Source organism: Peromyscus leucopus, chromosome 1, assembly GCF_004664715.2.
Source record: "Peromyscus leucopus breed LL Stock chromosome 1, UCI_PerLeu_2.1, whole genome shotgun sequence".
NCBI classification, from domain to species: Eukaryota; Metazoa; Chordata; class Mammalia; order Rodentia; family Cricetidae; genus Peromyscus; species Peromyscus leucopus.
Window position 1 is genome coordinate 8,189,466 of NC_051063.1, and position 18,279 is coordinate 8,207,744.

Below are 18,279 nucleotides of genomic sequence, written 5' to 3' on the forward strand. Positions count from 1 at the left end.
GGTGCCACTTGCCCCAGTAACCATAAAACCCATAAATGTTCCCTGTAGTCTGACTTCTAGTTACTTTTATGTGGTGTGAATATGCATGTGTTTTAAATACTCCACAAGGGAAGTTGAGAAAAGTAAAGGTTAAAAACTATTATTGTCTATTTGTGGTTCTATAATCTAAGTTACTTTTAGAATGCAGTCATTCCTCTGTCTATGAGAGATTTGTGATGGGAGTCAATTTGTGGTTCTATAATCTAAGTTACTTTTAGAATGCAGTCATTCCTCTATGAGAGATTTGTGATGGGAGCCTCCATAGACATCAAATCTGAAGATGCTTATTATTCATAAAATGGCAAGGGATTTGAACAGAACCCATACATACTCTCTTGCTATCATACCTAAAAGAATGTAGATACAATATAAATAGCTTTAATGCACTTCATCGTTTAGGAAACAATGATGGACAAACATGTGCTTAGTACAAGCACATTTCTCCCCAAAACACTGAATCTATATATAGTTGGCTGAACACACATAAATGCAACTGTGGACATAAGGGCTGACTGTATTTCAAGTTACTTTTAAATTGCATTATGCATGGAATTTATGATATTTAAACACATGCACCTTAGTAAAGGCCTAAACCATGAATATACTACAGCCTTTTTATTCATTCAGCGAGTATTTATTAACTGCCTACTTACTATTGTCAGAACTCTTAGGTACTGAGTGGAGACATGGGTGAAGTGAACAAGACAATCCCTGCTGTCCTGAAGTTCAAAGCATGGGGTAGAGACAAAGACAAGTACATAGGCATACAAAACAGGTATTGAAAAGGTATCTACAAAGAAGACAATCCTAGGAAAAGGGTAAGTCTGGTTTGGATAGGATAATCAGGAAAAGACAAAAGGAAGTGATTTCTAAGTTGAAAAATGGTCAATAATATCTCCCAAAGCAGGTTCTATATATACCACACCTTGAAGAAGTTATTAACAAGTACATATGGAAAGTGCTCTCTGACCAGAAGGCCACACTCTTTCTAAACAAAATTAAACAGCTTTCTTCGCTATCAGACATCTTAAAGTGTTCTATTTGACAGTATTAGTTTAATATCTTTGGAATGAAAAACACAAAAAGCAATACTACTGAAACTTCCTTGACTATGGAACCCTAAAAGGTCTCATAGCAGACAATATTCTCAGGAAACAGCTGGTTAGTGATTTCACAAATCAGACCTCACCCCAGATATATTAGCTCAAAATCTCCAAGAGTAGGACCTGGGAATCAGTGCTCCATTTTAAAATTCCTTGTGTAATTCTAATGTACATGTAGGATTGAAACCATTATGCTAGAATACAGGACACATCCAGTAAAAGTCAGTGGGAAGGGTTGCAGAAGCAGTCTATCTATCAGGGTCTGACTGTGCAGGCCTTCAATGCCAAACTCCAGAGCTTGAACTTAACTTGGTAGGCAGCAAGAATCTACCAGGGACAATTTCTAGGAAAGTGGTAGCAAGTTATAAGCATGTTAAGGTATTTCAATGTCTTTATAGAGTTCTAGCCCTCTTCTTGCCACAGATTACATTTAAATGGTTATGGAAAGAAGGGATAACCAACATAAAACATACTACAAGAGGAAAGATGGAAGTTGAAAGAGCAATTTTAGAGCAAGAACAAAATGAATTCTCCAAGCACCTCTAACTTGGGAAATAAAACTATGATTTCAGATATTGGCTTTCACTCTGAGCTAGCAGCTGTGGCACACAGTATAGTGAATACAGAAGGCTCTGACCCCATGAGGTGTTTACAGTCCACCAAGGAAGAAGATCAAGTAGAAATAAGCACAAGAAACCAGGCCTAGTGGTGTAGGCCTGTAAACCCAGGTACTAATGAGGCATCATCAGTTCAAAGCCTGTCTAGGCAACAAAGTAAGCTCAAGGCCAGTCTGTGTAGTGTAATGAGACACTGTTCCAGAATATAGGGTTATACAGTTCATTTAGCTTTCTGGTAATGTGTTTGCCTATCATAGGCAGAGTCCAGGGTTCAATTCCCTACTCTGGGGGGAAACGGTTAAGGATAGTGGGGAAAATCCTTATATGAGACCTAGTAAGTCCTCAGTCTTTAATAATTGTCTACTACTCTGTCAGATTCCATGTCACATCTAAAATAGTAGAAGAACAGATAGGATTTACAAAGCCCATAATATAGAAAATGAGATGGATAGTATTTCTCAATGATTAAGGCAGGAATGTTATCCTGAGGAACTAAGATAAAATGAGCCTGAAAGATGAAGATAGAAGGGCAGGGCAAGAAAAGACCATTCTAAAGAGGTAGCCTGTCATACCAGCCTAAAGCCTTCACAGCACAGGAAAAGCAGTGGCAGCAGATGTGGCTAGAGAAGTGGTTCAGACAGTCTGTTCCCACCAGGTAAGACCACTTAGATATTGCCTTACTCACAGTGAGTGATCCTAAATATGGTGGCAAGGAGTGCTACATCAAGTCACACCAACTATCCTAATAATTAAAGACAGCCTGGTTTGTGCAGGGTACGTCACTTAATGCTCAGAGCAATGTGAAGAGTTTTACTCTTGTCCCTATTTTCAGATAAGAACAGTAACGTGTTAAAGAAATCCCCATCATCAGAAAGATAGCCAAAGAGAAAGAAATGCAAGCAGGAACAACAGGGGGCAGATTTTAGAAAACCTGTGGCCTGGATGCATGGTTTAGCTAATGAATAAAAAGGAAGCACAAGGATCTTGTCCTCCCCCTGAGGACTTCCTGCCTGCAGAAACTGGGTAGACGGGTTAGCTGACTTCCTTACTTAAGCTCACTGGACCTCAAGCAGGCTTGTGGAGGAGGATAACATTTGGAAACATGTTGGGTTTAACTACCTATGAGACACTCAAAGGTGAAAGACAACAAAAGGAAGACAAAGCTCATCTACTTAACAGTGAATCAGATAAAGCATCCAGAGAGGAGAATAAACCATACTGAGAATACTGGCAGGTTTTCCCTGCCCCTAAACATGACCCAATACCAGAAATGCAGGGACAGCAAAGGTTACCAGTAAAGACAGTCAAGAAGCAAGTCAACAGAGCCTCTGGCACCAAGGTCTAATGGACAATAATGGCAACCAGAGTGACAATAAGGCAAGAAAACACATTGCATGGAGAGAACCGTGTGTGACTGGACTGGATTTGGACAACAGAAGGAGTCTATGAAACAAAAAAGAAAGCCTGAATGTACAACTACACATCAAGGTAGGCAAATCTAAGGCCTGTGTCAAGGTTTGTTTTAGAGAATAGTTACTGCAAGGGATGGAAACAACTCAGCCTTAAGTGTCTATAACATTCTGAAAACACAGCAGATGTAAATCATCAGCTATGAATTCCCAGATCTGCAGGTGATTTTCTAATTAGTAATCTAACTGAGCCATGACTAAGCAAATTCTCAAGTGATCCCAAACTCCATTTCCACACCTTAAAATGAGAAGAGTTGCCCTAGATATGAATGGCAGAAGTACCTATGCAGATTGATGTATATGATACACTATGACCCAAGATTTGATACACTATGACCCAAAAAAGACATTCATGTATTTACGTTCTGCTACTGACAAAGGATCTCTCTTCTGTTTTTTCAGTAAACAGACACCTGCCCTGGGTGCAGCAAAACTTATACATAGTAGTAAGGAGTAGCAGCAGCTTCCATGCAGGAGGGAGGGTTGGAATCGATTTTATTTATTTATTATTTGTATGTATTAATTAATCGATTTTTATTTATTTTATTATTTAATGATGACATGGTCCTAAAATTTAAGACTACAGAATAAAAGTTATGAGATTTATAGAAATGTTCTTTTCACTGAATAGATGGTAAAAAGTGGGGGAAGAAGAAACCCCTGAAAGAAGAATTTACAAGTACTTAGAAGAATTTAAATAAGTTTTACATTCCCAGAAGCACAACCTGCAATGCCCCCAAGAGCTGCCAACTTATGAATCTGTCAAATGTCTGGCCCATGCTGTGCATGTTCATACCACCTAGAATTTGTTCAGACCTTTAACTCAACTTACTTTTGTAAGTATTTAAGATCACACTTTACTTTATGAACTTCAATCTCAGACTATGCTCCCTGTATAAGTAACCCTGATGAATCTTTTGATTGACTACATATTCTAAAATGTTAGCCACCCCCAGATCATCACCAATTAGCAGGTCGATAAGGGGCTTATGGCCAGGATGTTTTAGTTCAGGTGGGTGGGTTTTTCTTATGTTTTAAAGATAAAGACACAGACCACAAAAGAAGCTGCATGTTGACTTATATTCCAATACAAGCTCCTTATCTCATTGCCCAGTTTTATCAAATGTTCACAGAACTGCCGAAGTCCATGGGCCATGCTCTGGGTAACTCTACTCCACAGTAACAGTCCTAAATCCCAAACTGTCTATGCGTCTTCATGGCAGCAAGCGTCTCCAACACAACCCTAAGAAATAAAACATTTCTTACCTTCCTTCCCAGCTTAGAGAAGCTAAATGGACAAAGCTGTAACACTACTTAGGAACCAAATGAGTGAAGTCATTTAGGGGTCTTCCTACTAGATATTGCTGCCCACTAGTATGGGGTTGAACCACAAATTATAAATAGTATTTTCTTACTGAATACTATGAGACATTGACGATAACATGAAATTTAAGATTAGAATAGCCAGTAAGATACTGGAACTAGCATGAATGTATTTCAGCTTAAGTATGTTTGAACTTCTGCAATAAAATGTACTTTTAAGTTGGTGTGTTTTAACTTCTATTTAATAAATTCTCCAAAATGATTCTTTTTGATTACTTACCCCAAAATGATTCTAAGAATTTAGAGGTCAATCTAGGAAATATACCAAAATGGAAAGGGTGTTTGGAAGTCACAGTTTAGTAGTACAGGGTCTTAGTGAACAAAGAAGGGAGGAAAACCCGAAAAAAACACTACCTTCTTTGTACCAATGTAACAGTCCACCAGCTAGTCACTGAGTCAGGGCTCTGAGCACCAGGCCATATACAAAGCAAGGACCTATAGGGAACTGCCTCTAGGACCTCTAGGGTACCAACAATCACAGGTGTTCAAGTCCCTTCTATAAAAGGGTCTAGTACTTACATGTGAGCTATGCACACCCTCCTATATACTCTAACTCATCTCTAGATTACTTAAAACATCTAATGCAATGTAAGTGCGGTGTGGGTAGCAGTTATACTTTATTGTTTAGGGAACAGTGGAAAGATAAAGATATCTGTGCATAATCAGTACAGACAAGTCTTAAGTAATTTTTATCAAGTTACCTAATGATAGACTTTTTTTGACACTTTAAAATAAAATAAAAACACACTACTTATTTCATGTATTCATGTCTGAAACCTGACTGGTGAATTCACTGAGGGACATAGCTTCACCAATCAGTGTATAAAGGGAGACTACACAGTCCCTGTCTTCAGCCTTTGCCTGGTCCACAGTACCTTCTTTAGCTTGCTGAAATTCTGTTAATATTTAATTTCCTTTAATATTACTTTCTATAGTGAAAGCAAAGAATCTAAGCCCTATCTTTAAAGAGTTCAATCTAACTTAGCCTGAGAAGAACAAAGACATTACTGTGTTTGGAGAAAGCACCTAGAATAGAAGCATGGAACCCATAATGAGCACACCCAGGAAAACATTTCTACCACCACTGTTGATGATTATGTCATTACATTCAATTGGCCCCAAATTAACACTAGCTCTATGTGGTGTGATAGAAATTTAAAGCTGTGGTCAGATTTGAAGACATTCCACACCCCAAAGCAACGTATGTTTCTGACAGTTACAGCAGACTACATGACAAAGCAGTAAAACCACACACCGCGCTAGCCCCCCCCCACTAGATCTGCGGTTTTGTGCCACCAAGCAATATTTTGGTTTACCAAAATGTTCTCTATGGACTTGCTAATTTCATGTGTATTCAACTTTTCTTACTATCACTGCTATTCTCAACAACAGAAGCTTAAGCTTAGGAAGGATCAATGGGTACAGTAACACTTTAAAATGTAATGCATGCCCCATATTGAGGGGAGGGGTTAAACATACACAAATAATTTATGTTTATCATAATTCTTGTGTTTAGCACATCAGGAACATAATAAAAAACAGAAATATTATTTCTTTTGAAACACAGTTCTGCAAGCAAATTTAGACTCAGCTTCATATTTACTAAAGACTTCACAACACAAAAAGGAATCATCTATCTGGGATTGTTAGTCAAAGGATAAGAATTTAAAAACAAAAACAAACAAACAAACAAACAAAAAAAACCCTGAGAAATATAAGAATAATTGAAGTTTCTGATAAAAAGTTAGAGGGTCTTGCACCTATATTGACATTCAGAATCTCTCTAAAGAGGAAAAAGTTAAAACTGAAATTACTTAAAATCCATTCTATCAATATAATAATTATGCCAATAAATCACAAAAAAGTGATGATTCACAAAAACTTACAAAGTCACCCAGTGGCCAAATGCTTTCCCTAAAAGGAAATGTTCCACAAACCACTGTCCACAAAGGATTTGCCCAGCTAACACTCTTATGGTCTGGGTACAGAATACAAGCACTAATAGTAGCATCCTGGAAGTCTAGGCAAGAGTATAGGTTCAGCACCAGGAGAAATGAAAAAACAAACTCTTCCTTTCCCTCCCTTCCTTTCACACCTTCTTTCCTAGACACTCACACTATAATACACCTGACACCAGTTTTCCCCCATTCAATGTCTCTCTGCTAATGTCCCCATGTTTCTCCCACCTTGTAGAGGATAGTGCCTTGGGGCCTTCTGCAAAGCCTTACCATAACCATGACTACAATACAACATGGTTCCCTCCTTTCTAGTTCTACTACTGCTTCTCTAACTCAGACCCAACCTCCTCAATGCTGTCTCTCTATTCACATGGTCACAATCAACATTCACTTGATATTTGCTCTTGGACCTTAAGCTAGGTGCAGAGAAGAACATACGAACAAAACAAATGTGGTCCTGGATTTTCATGTGACTGTCTCTTTGTTTCCTTCAACAGTCCAAGCACTCTTTCTAGCATATGAAGCCTTCAATAATCACATCCTAACCAACTCCTACTACTGTCTACCACTGGAAATGTTAACCACAGCCTGAACATGCACAAAACATTCTTGATTCCATGGCTCCCACTTATAATCTTTCCCACTCTGTTCTCCCTGCCTAAGGGGTCTTTGCTCCTTAAAATTCATCTACCACCTTCCATAACAGCACCCTAATAGTTCCAGAACTAGAAAGATGACCTCCATTTTCTATCACAAGCGTCTCTACTGTACTGTTTACATTGAGGAGGCAAACCTTCTTACCTCTTACAACTCCATAGGTCTCAAAGCACCATCTAAGTGGCAGTATGAAGCTAAGTAACTGTTGTTTGATAAAAATATAAAAGCCATCACAGCTTTGATATGCCAAGGATTACAATCTCTTATCAAATAACCCTTACAACATAGGAATAATGTAACTCCACAAAGCTACGTTTTTTTTTTTCATGTTTGCAAGTTACAATCTTAACTTTTACAAATCCAATCCTAGATACTTAGATTTAAGAAGCTATGTCAATTTATAAAGATGGTTTCTGAGTATTCTCTAAGCAATACAATATAGCAACTACTTATACAGTCCTTACACTGTATTTTAAATAATCACGAGATGGTTTGCAGTATACAGGAAGATGTACACAATCACATGTAAGTAACAGTGAACCTCAAATAAATAAAAAGAAAACAGTAAAAGTATGGAATGTCAAATACTGAAGAAAGCAGGGGACTGGGAAGTGTAATTTGGAGGCAGGGATGTGCATTATCTTACCAAATCACATCCCCAACTGAAACAAAACAAGACAAAACAAAACAAAACAAAAAACCCTTCAAGCCCTTGTTTAAATTAGTAATAAAAAATTCTATTCATTCCACTTCTACCTGGTTAAAGCAGGCAGAACCCAACCAGACCAGCTAGATCGAGCATTTGGAAATGAGGGTTTTACACAGAAATGTGCTGTCTGACCCAGCTCCGTCCAAATCCACCACTCCCGTTAGAGCTGCAGTGCTCATTCTTTATACCACAACCTAGAAGAGGCCTTTTACTTAAGGTATTCTGGACTTCTTAAACCACAATTTCTCCCTCAAGAACCCTAAATAAGCACCCCCAACCCCCAAAAGTTAAAACAATAGAGTAGCTATGAAATTGTTACTTTTTATTGGTCATTTTAGGTTAAGTGTAATTTAAGTCTCCCACATTCTCGGCACAATACAGTAGAATTTATAGGAGACAGAAAAAAAGTAAGAAGTCAGGAGTTTGCTGGGCAGTGCAGTATCATAGTTGCATGCCAGCCTGGTCTACAGAGCAAGTTCCAGAACAACCAAGGATACACAGAGAAACCCTGTGGAGGGAAGGTGGAGTGATAGCTCACGAGCTCACTGATTATGTGTCTTAGTTACGGTTACTATTGCTGTGATGAAACACCATGACCAAAAGCAACTTGCAGAGGAAAGGGTTCATTTCACTCACAGTTCTATACATACAACAGTTTATCATCAAAGCAGTGAGGGTAAGAAGTCAAGTAGAGCAGGAACGTGTATGTACCAACTGATGCAGAGGCCACAGAAGGATGCTGCTTACTGGCCTGTTCATGGCTTGTCCAGCCTGCTTTCTTATAGCACCCAGATCACCAGGCCAAGGGTGGCACCACCCACCATGGGCTGGGCCCTCCTCCATCAATCACTAATAAAGAAATGCCCTATAGCCAGATCTTATGGAGGCATTTTCTCAGTTGAGGTTCCCTCCTTTCAGATAACTCTAGTTTGTGTCAAGTTGATATTTACACCATGTTTCAGACTTAACTATTTAGAGAAAACCCAGAATTCCATTTCATTTCATTAGGACTGGACAAAGTCAACTACAATGTACTTTGTCCTAAGCAGAACTTAAGTGAAAGAACAGAAGGGCTATTTTGCAGCAAGATGTGTCCTGATCCCTCTGCTAGGGCAAAAAAAGCAAAGGGGGTCCACTGAATTCTCAGCTGGCCCAATCTACAATATTTATCTTGGTACTACCCAGGCTGCATCCCAGGAGAATTGCTGGGATGACTGAAAAACAATCTTTCTGAAAATTACCTAGAAAAGGGTAACAGTAATTCTAGTGCCTTCTAAGGGCCTCAGATAATACTGACCATCCAGTATTGTCCATGAAAAAACATTCCATCTTACATAATAGCAACATAACAACCATCTAGATATTTTTCATAGAAATCAAGAATTCAACAAGCTGAAGAGTAAAAGGTCTCCACTCTTGAAATATTTTATTACCTTCCTTTCTTTATGAAAACATTGATTATAAAAAAGATCATGTAATATAATGTCTCATTCAAAAACTGCTAAAACTCCCATCAACTCCACTGTGTTTACCACCATGGGTAAAAGAGGAGAAAAGACTCAAGACAAGTAGAGTTTGAAGGACTCTTCAGTAGTCATTCAAGGCTGATTCTTGGCCTATACTCTTACTCAAAGAAACCATAATGTGCCCAAACATAAAAATGCAACAGAATTAATACTTTACACTCTCTGGAGCTGTTTCTTAATCCTAACACTACTGAAATTTTAGGGTGGATACTCTTTGTTGTAGGGACTGTTATGTACACTATATGATGCTCAGCAGTATCCAGCCTCCACCCACTAGAAGCCAGTGCTACCACTAAGTCGTAGCAACTTCAAGTATCACCAAATGTCTCCTGGAGAAAGGCCTTGGTTTGAGACTCCTGCTCTGGAGCAGGAGCTCCTGAATTTTTGTTTGAATCCCAGTTTTCTTTCCAGATCAGTAACTACTCCCTGGTGGGGGGAGTGGGGAGGGGGGAAACGACAACATACAATTAACATTTAAGTGCCAACAACCCTCACTCTAGAGAATCAAAAGTTCTGCAGTCATCTAGCCATTCTCACATGTTTAAAAGAAAAAAAAGGCACAGTGCTGGCACTATGCTTTCTTTTGTTAGAAATCTCAACTTCAAAAGAAAAAATATCTAGAGTCTGTGATCATCAGGCAAAACCGGCTGTAGGATCTTTAAAGGGTGGGGAGGAGAGAGGGGGCAGGAAGTAAGAAAGAGAGAAAGAAAGAAAAAGGTAGATCCACTAATTTAGCACACTTATTTGCAAAAATAAAAAAATCCTCATCAGATTATCACTTATAATATTCAAGCTAGTTGTATATAGAGCACAACAGCAGTCTATCAGGTACATTAAAAAAAGAAAAACTTACATGAAAGGTTCACTGAAGATGCAGGCATTGCCAGTGGTTCAGAATTTCAGCTCTGAAGCCAGATTTCCTGGACCTAAATGCTAATCCTGCAACCTACCAGCTGCACATCCCTTATCTTGATTTCAAGCACAACGAGGATATCTCGACCCCTTTCTCAAAAAGGGGAGAACTAAATTAAGACATCAGAATAAACTGCTGCATCCTGGTACCCATGAGGTACTCAGTCAACCTGGATTTATGATCAATGATGTGTAATAAAAATCTCTCTAGCTGTACATAGTCACTCTATATAGAACTCTTGCCCTAGAATAAGGACTGTTGTTATGATGTAGTCATAACTGCTCAAAAAAGCTAAATAAAACAGTCCATACCACAGTAGATGGTTCTAGATCATGAATGCTTGGCAACAAATAATTATTAGAACTGCCTACAATATCCTAACATTGTTCAGACAGAGTTTCTACCAAAAGCACAAGCACATAAAAACAATTCTATTTTCTCTTACATAACATTACCTTAAACCTTTAACTTTCTGAAATGTCATCATACAATACAGAATTAAAAGATAACTTAGGGGCTGGAAAGATGGCTCAGTAATTAAGAGCACTGGATGATTTTTCTTCCAGAGGACACAGATCCAATTCGTAGAACCCACATGATGGCTCAAAACCATCTGGAACTCTAATTCTAAGGGATATGACACCTTCATCACCTCTATGGGTACTTCATGCACACGGTGCACAGACATACATGCAAGCAAAACACTCACATAAAATAATTTTTAAAACTTAAAAAATTAATGATAGAGGATAATCAACCAATTCTACCTTTTATCTCATTTTGTTTGTGGTAGTAAGAACTGAATACAAGCCTTGCACATTAGGTAAGCAAGTACTCTTAGCTTCCAGCTCCCTACGTCCAACCCTACTTTTTTAAAACCACCAGTCCCCAGGTGCAGAGACTTCGGAAAAAAAAACTGGGATAACATACTCTAACCTCTGATTGCCTATCTAAGGCCTTTTTGCTCATCATAAAGGTATGTTTTCCCTAGAAGCTCAGAAACAAAGAAAACATGAGTAGCTGATACTCAGTATAAGGGGTACTGCAGAACATACATGAAAAAATAAAAAGTTAAGCCATTCTCTTAGCTATTCCATCATACACTCATTTGTTTCCTTTGCTGGGTTCCAGGCATTATTTTAAGTGTCAGGGGCATAGCAATAAGTAAAACACATTCTTCCTTTCTCAGGCTTTATACTGTTAATAAAAGAAGCTGATCTCTACTAATTTTTTAATTCTAAAGCCAAAATTAAACATTTCTCTATTATTTACCATTAAGTCCTTTGCTTAAAATGATAAGCTCATTGTTAACAAGTTGAATAGTCCAAACCTTCCCTAAGTAAAGATTCCTGATGGAAAAAGGTACAAAAGCTCCAAGGATTTGGACTGCCCAGCTCACTGTCAGCCACATCTTTCCCAAGTGCCATGAGATAAACCTTAGCTAGAGACAGACGTCTACACTGACTTCAGAAGTCAGGAGGCTAGTTATACAACAGGTAATAAACTCCTACATATCCCCTTTGCACACTGGTCCTTGGAAGAAATTATTACAGATCACACTGTAATTCATACAATTTTGTATTCTAAACAGTATATGCCAAAGGAAAAATACAAAACCTGGCCACTTTAAATCAGCTCTTATACATTTTAATCTATATATTTGACAATAGCTGCTCTAAGTCTGAACATTACTTCAGCCTGAACACTGATCCTAAGAGAATTAAAACACTCCAAACCATCTACTAATTAACTGTGGAACTTTGTTACCTAACATCTGTGTTTTAGTTTACTAATGGACAGGATAGGGATAGTTTTGACACTGCTGAACCTTAAATGAGAGATGGAAAAAGCATCTTGCAAAATATGAAGTACTATTTAAACATACATTTCTTGGACTAACAGGCAATTATGAATTTAGGAAACTAAAAAGAAAATTTTACAAGAAACTTTTTGGGCTGAGTGCAGCTTAGTAGCAGGGCACCTGCCTACGATATGCAAGGCCTCAGTTACATATCCAGAACCAAAACAAAATGGCTGGCAGATCCTGCTACAATTATTTAAACTCTCTATACATCTCTGCCATGTCACATGTTGCAAAGTTGAAATAAATAATACTAATGCTATAATTTTTATGTTACTAGGAAAAGTAAAGATTACCTCCACAATAAATTATGGACACTTGCTTACTATTAGAATTATTCTCAACAACACTATGCCATCTCACTACCTTAACTATCATCATCTCTACAGTTCCCCAGCCCTCTAAAAGAGCTAGAAGACTTGAGAGAAAGTCAGCCAAACACACCACAGTACAGTTAAGATCAACACACATTCAAGCCACATGTACACAGTTATTAATAGTACAACTTTTCAAATATATACTGGCTAGTAAGAATGGTGTTCAAAGTGAATTTTAAATTCAGTTAGAAATGATTCATTTTCAACTTGAAAAGACTCAGCACACCAAAATACATATATTCTACTCTAACTGTTCTTATTCCTGAACCTCGTGTTCAGCTGTTTTCACTTCTTCTTTCTAATTTTCCTACAAACTTCACTAGTAAGTTCAGCACTGGTTGTCTATATCCTGCAACCCAAACATACCCTGAAATAACACTAATCGCACAGAGGCTTAGCTACTATTCAAACAGAAGTGTTCTTTCCTTCAGCAGCCCACTATCCCATGAGCACCAGCACATCTCAGTGGCAGTGTGCTGCAGAAAGCAATGCTAAAAGTGGAGCTTACATGGTAACGGGGAAGGGAAATGGGCAATAAACAAGTGTGTGCCTAGAACAGCCTGTTTGTGTGGCATGGTTCAGGAATGAGGGAGCAGCCAGTTTGATTAAACACTTTGCTAAAAGTGGATCTTAGCTTTAGATTTCAATTTGCTGATCCCAGACTTCTTCTGGGCAGGGCACTGACACTGAAGGGTGGAGGGAAGGGGGGAACAGTTGAACTTCAGGCACAAGCACACAGATCAGATCTCTCACTAAAGAGGACTGTAATACTCATGGTCTGCCACCTGCAGTATCTTACTGCTCTTGTTGCAGAAAGCCAAGAACACCACAGAAACAAGCATATTATTTGTTATTTGAAAATGGTCTAGCCAATAATGAGAACTCTAGAAGGGAAGTTCAGAAACTTTCTATTTCCCTTTCAGCCACTGGCTCTCCTATGTGACCTCAGGCCTATTCACTGACCTTTATGAACTCTGGTATCCCCCACCCATGCGCTGATCCTTCCTGACTGTCACACTAGGCTAGTCTCTTAAGCCCTTAAGCTTTAGTGTCATCTGTTAAAGGAGGCCAGAGGAATGACACTGCTTGGCAAACTGTAGGGCACATTACTGACAGAAGCTACTTAAACAGACAGAGATCCAAGCTTGCTACCTGCTTTATGGGAACATCAGGAAGACTGAGGTGAACACGTAAAATGCCTTAAGCTCTCTGCAAAGAAAGGTGTCACACAGTACTAGTGTTTTTAATTTCCAACAGCACTATTCTTTCCAGTTGTATTTCCAGGCCTTTCTAAAATCTACAACTAAAAGAACCTCCAGACCTTCAGAAGCAGAATATGGAGTTGAAAAATAAAACCAGGTATGGAGGCTCACACCTATAATCTCAGCATTCAGAAGCCTGAGACTGGGGGATTATGAATTTAAGTCTGGTCTAGGCTACAGAGAGAGACCCTGTCTCAAAAGAAACAAGCAGCAGAGTCAAGGAATCATTGCCAATTTCCCTCCCATCATTAACTTGCCTAGATGACCACAGTTTAGAGGGAGGGTTCTTCAGAGTTCTAAATGCCCTGCAGCCAGCCAACACTTGTGGGCTATCTGTAGACTGTGTGAAAAAGTATTGCTGTGATTGGTGTAATAAAAAAACTGAACAGCCAAAAACCAAACAGGAGGTATAGGCCATACTTCAGAGAGAACTCTGGGAGGAAGAAAGGAAACACAGAGCAAGTAGGATGTACAAGAGGAGAGGTAATAGCTATGAGTCATGTGGTAGAACATAGATTGATATAAATGGGTTAACTTAAGTTGTAAGAGCTAGTTAGGAACAAGCCTAAGCTATAGGTCAGGCTTTCATAAATAATAAAAAGCCTCCATGTCATTATTTGGGAGCTAGCAGGACAGAGAAAGACTCATTACAAATGCTGGATGAAGAGAAGTTATGCCTTTGTTCTGAGATGTAGATCCCCTACACAACACAAATCCTTGTGTATTTATGAGCAAAAACAATCCTCCAAAGATGACAAGATAACCCATCTCCCAGAGGACAGAGTTCCTAAAGAGTGTCCCAGAGTTTTACCATTGTGTTTCTTTGACAAATCAGCTAAGAAAATATATACTGTGCCCATCTGTCCCCCTGGATGGAGCACAGGTTACACACTGCAGTTCTCTGAAGATAAGTATTGGCTCTATGATATAGAAATAGCAAGAGCCTGGCATCAATGCTGTGGGTCACTTCCAATGAAAACAGAGGGGGTATATTGATTTGCAGTGATGAAGGCCAGCTAAATCCCTCTTTACAGACAGAAAGTAACTCCCACTGACAGCTGTTACTAAGTAAAAGTCAAAACAGCTCTATCTTTCACTTTGGCTAAGACTTCTAAGGCTTTCCCCTTAGTCTAATAATTTCATAAACTGTCTTCAGTGTACAGACTTTGAACAAGCCCTAAACCTTAAACTGTCATCACCAGTATAAATCAGTGTCCATGCCTAAATGTGCTGTCTCCCTACTTTTTCCAACAGTCCTGTTTGCAAAAATGATAACTGGGACTGTATGGGACCACTAGCTCGTCTCCATTACCAAAATGGAGTAGAGTTTCTTTTTTCCATTTTTCTAAAAATTTTCAATTGTGTTTGTGTGCATGTGCACAGAGATAACATAAGACCAGATAACCAAAGGCCAGAAGATGGGGTCATATCCTCTGGAGCTGGAGTTACAGACAGTTGTGAGCTACTTATGTGGGTGCTGGGCACAGAACTCTAGTCCTCTGCAAGAACAGTGTACTGTTAACCACTGTGCCATTTCTCCAGCCCCCTTTTTATTGTTATATTTTGAGTCAGTGTCCCACTATGTAGCCCAGTCTGGCCTGGAATTCACAATGTAGAACAGACTGACCTCAAACTGATGAAAATTTGTGTGCCTGTGCCTCTAGAATTTTTTTAAAAGATGGTGTGAAGAATGATAAAGGAAAGTACTTTTTAGAAATCATATCTCTTTTTCCCTCTCTAGCCAACAAAAGCATTATTATACCAAAGTCAGAACCCTGGCTATCAAATATGAAAGGCAATAAAAGTTTCCCACTAAAAGCAAATATAAAGAACTTCTAAATGTTTAACATGTAATTACCAACTCCTTTTTAGCAGTTCTGTAGGACAAAGAAAAAAGTAAAAATGTATCAGTTCGCCTTCACTGAGGCTGAAGAAGCATCCAAGATGCAGTTCATTCTTGTCTAGCTCATTATTCCAGCACAGCTAAGAACCATACTGCCTATAAATACAAACAAATTTGCCAATCAAAATGATAAGTAAAATAAACAATAGGAATCAGAGATTGAGGGGCAGTGAGTAAGTAAATTTCTTTGAATGTTACAAAGAAATTCTCAACAGGAAAAGCAAAACATCTGTCTTCATTTAAAAGTTTGTGTGTGATTTCCTGCATCTAAGAACCTCTTTCTGAACAACAAAGAGGCCACAAAACATCATATTTTCCCCTCCCAGCTTCCCCCTTCAGAAACCCCAAGGTGATGATTAACAAACAGCCCCCTTGTCTTCAGACAGTCTAAGAAGCCACAGGAAAAGATAAATTAAACAGAAGAACCCTGTAAGTAAACAAGAAACAGGCTGCCTGGGGAGAAGACAAAACTTCCTTACAAGAAACAGCAAGTAGCTCTCTTTGCCGACAAGTGGGAGACCAGGGGAAAGCTACCCAGACCTCTCACAAACTGAGGCAGCCTACTGGACAGAGAGCCCATCCTGAATAGTTTCAGCCTTGGACTCCAGGCAGCTGCAGAGACCATTGAAGGGGTTCTGGGTGGAAGTAAAAAGTTCAGGGGCTCAAGGGCACAAGAGAAGACTATTCTAGCAGCCAGGAGCGTCCCCATTCCAACAATGAGCTCAGGCCTGAATCTCTAACTCATGGCCAATTCATTTCCTAAAAGGGCAGCCTCCCAGGCAATCATTCCAACCTACCACCTATTACTATATCACCATGTGAAGATCTGACCCTACTTAATCACCCTTTGATTGGACATAATCCTTTTCTTAGGATCTTTATAAGAATTAAAGAATTTTGGCAGTGTGCCCAGGTCTTTGGTAAGCACATGCCAGACATATAATAAACGTTGACTTCCATTGGAAGGAAACTCTTAATTCCACTCAACGATCACTACTTAAGGTGAGAGAGAGAGGAAAAAAAAAAGAAAAAGAATATTTTCCTATGGTGCCTCAAAACCAAAAAATCTAACATAAAAAAGAAAAAAAGGAGGAACCCACAGAATTCAGAAAACAGCCCCCCTTAACACCTATACACACTTTTATGGGTTAAATTTCACATTCTGGATTGCTGAGCAAAAACACTTCACTGGGGTCTTGCCCAAGAAGCTGCCACCTGGTATTAACTACCACAATACTAGATCCTCTGGCAATTTTGAGAAGAAAATAATTTTAAATTTACATATTTAGATTTACCACACAGGAGTAAAACTGGCCCTTACCCCAGAACATCCAAATCAAAGAGGTATGCAATAGAGAAAACACAACCAAAAACCTCTATTCCATTAATATTAATCACAAAATACAATCAGTGATCAGTAATCTTAAAACAAGAACACAACAAACATGAGCTTCCATTCTCTTCTCTTCTTTCCTCCTGTAATTTATGCACAAGCATCAAAATTTCACTTGCTTATCTCTTTAAAATCTCCCAGCCCAGTAGTATCCACCCTTATTCAGACATTATCTAGGTCATTTCCTAATGGGTGTAAAACAGAAGAAAGTTCTGTAAGTAAAAATTTTATTGGTTTATTAGTTATTTTCAAATAAAACCTCATTTTTGATGTTTCCCTTTTACACATATGCAAGAGTATAACCATACTCATTTCAGAATAGCCACTATTTAAAAATTTTATTTTTATCTACATACTGACACCTGTTTTGCCAAGCATTCTTTCAAATTGAAATATACAAGACATATAAGAAATTGGTAATACCCCCCACACACACACAAAGTTATCTTGAGAAATCTGCTCTGAATAGAACTTTAAATAAATTGACTTCTACTGCAAGCACTGTCCCCAAATAAATTGACTGCATCCTAGAATCAAGTGCACTCAAGGAACGAATGTCAAGCCAGTCATATATTACTTCAACCTCACTAAATCTCCCCTTATTCTCCAAATCCTAGGCTGCTTTCTAAAATAGTTCACTAAAAAGAACCAACCTAATTAACAACTGCTTCCTCTGCAACAGTGGCCTTGATTTCACTTATTTACACATTAACTGCAGCCTCCTTTTGGCCAAGCCAGTCTATTCTCTGTACCATGCCGAGCCTTTTATCTGCCCTGGACAGCATTTTCTCCAGCAGATGAAGTAGATGCCGATTGATTTGCTGTCGAGCATGGTAAATTAATAGCAACAAATTGCTGAGGGCCCGTCTCGCTGCTCCACCATGCTTCGGCAGTTTTGCTTTATTTGCTCCATGATGGGCAGCAGTCGGCCTCTTCAAGTCAATTTCTTCTTAACAACCTGCAATACTTTTCAATGGTGAAAATAGAGCTGTTCCTTGTAAGTCAGAAATCAATATCCTATTGCCCTTAGAAAATGCTAAACAAGCAGTATTGGCAATCCACTTGGTACTAGAGGGTATCAGATATAATGCAAATCCATACTGCCTCCC

At 38.7% G+C, this 18,279-nt stretch overlaps 1 protein-coding gene across 14 annotated transcripts in view; it reads right to left on the reverse strand.

Moving 5' to 3' along the window:
- Window positions 1-18,279, reverse strand: part of Tle4 (TLE family member 4, transcriptional corepressor) — a 141,044-nt gene that overhangs the window by 115,327 nt on the left and 7,438 nt on the right. The gene's annotated exons all lie outside the window — the stretch shown is intronic.